Source organism: Carlito syrichta, unplaced genomic scaffold (genome assembly GCF_000164805.1).
Source record: "Carlito syrichta isolate Samal-C Ts95f unplaced genomic scaffold, Tarsius_syrichta-2.0.1 Scaffold194807, whole genome shotgun sequence".
In the NCBI taxonomy this organism is placed as follows: Eukaryota; Metazoa; Chordata; class Mammalia; order Primates; family Tarsiidae; genus Carlito; species Carlito syrichta.
This window is the reverse complement of record NW_007138903.1, coordinates 74-2,591: the sequence shown is the minus strand read 5'-3', so window position 1 is coordinate 2,591 and position 2,518 is coordinate 74. Positions and strand designations below refer to the sequence as shown.

The window sequence follows — 2,518 nt, the reverse complement described above, 5'->3', positions numbered from 1 at the left end:
AAAGGGTTGTTGTGAGGAAGAAATGAGTCAATATTTATAAAGTTCTCAGAACAGTGTCTGACACACACTAAGTCCCATAAGTGATTAAACATATGTTTACAGGATGTCTCCTGTGGCTGGAGGATACAAGAAGCTGTGGCCCATGCAAGTGTCAGGGATTGTGGTGCTGGGGCTAAGGCTGGGGCTTGGACTGGGGCTGCAGTGGGCCGCCAGGGCAGTGTTCCTCAGCCTGTTGCCGCTCAGCCTATTGCTGTACCTGGTGTGCTGGCAGCGGCTGCAGTGGCCTCCTGGCCGTAGGGGCTAGCGTGGCCTGGTGGGGACTGAGTCGTGAGGCTGGAGGGTTTGCATGCCCTGTTCTCACTCACTCAGAATGCTTGACATCACAGAACACTGTTGGCCTTGCCTCTGGCCAAGTCGGCAGTTAAACGGAAACCTCCTAGAGCCACAGACTCGACTTGAAGGACCTGACTCTGCTGAGCTGCTCCTCATGGGTGGTTACCTGGGCAAGCTCGGGCCACCACAGCCTGCCCCTGCCCCGGAGGGCAAGGATCTGCAGGAGAGGCCTGGCCACCACCCACCAGCCTGCCTGGCCCCCAGTCTTCCTCAGACCAATCCTGTTTACCACGGTTACCCTCTCCCCACATCTCTTCTTCGATACCCTAGAAGGCCTTCCCACAAGGATAGTGGGCCTTTATCAAATCAAGTTCTGATAACACCTCGAAGAGGCTATCCAATCCACCAGGCCCGATATTCTGGAGTGGGGGCACTTCCCACAGTGTGCTGGAATGGTGATCACAAGAAGACTGTGCTGTCTCCTCAAAATATCAAGATGGTGTGTAGCCCAGCGACCATGAGGATTGCCCCTCCTGAGAGAAAAGTGGCTCATTCTGCAAGACCAGAGCAGATAATCAGCTCAACACTATCTTCACCACCAAGTAATGGCCCAGATCCATGTGCAAAGGAGACTATACCGAGTGCCCTCAAAGAGGAGAAGAAAAGGACATTGGAGGAAGAAGACCAAATATGTTCTGATGGGCAGGAAAGTAAAAGAAGGCCCCCTGACAGCAGTGGAAATGGCCATTCAGCGTTTAAGCCCCTCTTGGTCAATGGAGTCCCCGCTTCTTTTGTGCCTAAGCCTGGGTCTCTGAAGAGAGGCCTCAGTTCCCAGAGCTCAGATGATGACACAAACAAGAGATCCTACCCTGCTTCCTTGAGCTCCTTGACAAGCACGTATGCAGCTGGCACCCCTAGCTCCAGCTGCAATGCCATTGCCAGTTCCTATAGCTCTACTAGAGGCATCTCCCAGTCACAGCTCTGGAAGAAAAGTGGCCGTGGTTTGCCACCCTTCTCCAGTCTAATCACATCCAGCTCCCAGACACCAGAGAGCCCAGCAAAGAAAATTAAAGAAGAGCTATGTCATCATTCCGGCTCCTCAACTCCATTGGCAGCAGAAAAGGAGTCTCCGGGAGAAAGGGTTAAAGATACAGCCCCACAGAAGAAACGACACTCGGAGAATTGCTCATCTACACCTGGCAGCTCTGGGTTGCATAAACGCAAAGTTCAGCTACTGCCAACCAGGCGAGGGGAACCACTGACCTTGCCTCCACATCCCCTGTTTGGCTATCCAATTACTGCTGAAGAATTTGACTTAGAAAAGAAAACTTCTTTACAATGGCTTGATAAGGTCTTAGAGAACAGGCCAGATGCTGCTTCAAACTCTGTCACTGAGACTCCACCCACCACTCAGTCTTCTTTAACCTTGACCTTGCCTGGCTTTGGAGCTACCACCCAGACCACCAGCAGTGGAAGCAGTAGCTCAGCATTTGGCAGCACCACTCCATCACCCTTCCTGCCTGGGGCATCAGCAACCCCAGCTGGCAGTGGGGTCTTAGGGATCAATATGGCTACCCCAGGCACCAGCTTCACCTCGGGAGCATTCAGTTTTGGAACAGGACAGAGTGGGACCACAGGTACCATCACCCCTTTGGGAGGAGGCTTTGGTCAGAACACCCTGGGCACACCCAGCCAGAGCACACCCTTTGCCTTCAATGTGGCCAGCATGCCTGTCAACAATCCTTTGTTTGGAGGCACCTGTACTCCCAGCTTTGCTCAGAACACCCCTGCCCTTGTCCTCGGCACATTGGGCAACAGCCTCTCTCCTGGGGCATCCTCAATACCTGCCCAAGGCTTTGTTGGCATTGGACCTTTCATATCCACAGCCCCTTCGTTATCCACTGGTGCACGATCCAAGACCCAAGGTGGTCGAAAGCAACTTCAGGCCCAAAGGCAGCTCAAATGCAAGAAATAGCCTTTGTTCCTTGCCCATTTCCCCCACCCCCTGCTCAAGTCTGGACGTTGGAACCTGCCTGCAAGGAAGAGCCTTTGACCCTTCAAATTACATAAAGCAAACCTCCACCAGATCTCTGGCCTCAGCCACCGGGAGGTAGTGGCAGCCCTGAGGCCCTTTCCCTTCTGAAGGAAGCACAAGTCTCAGGGAGTATGTGGCAGGGCAGAAGCC

At 53.4% G+C, this 2,518-nt stretch overlaps 1 pseudogene; it reads left to right on the top strand.

Annotated features, from left to right (window-relative positions):
* Nucleotides 1-829: 829 nt before the first annotated feature.
* Nucleotides 830-2,308, top strand: LOC103253041 (annotated as a pseudogene).
* Nucleotides 2,309-2,518: the final 210 nt, after the last annotated feature.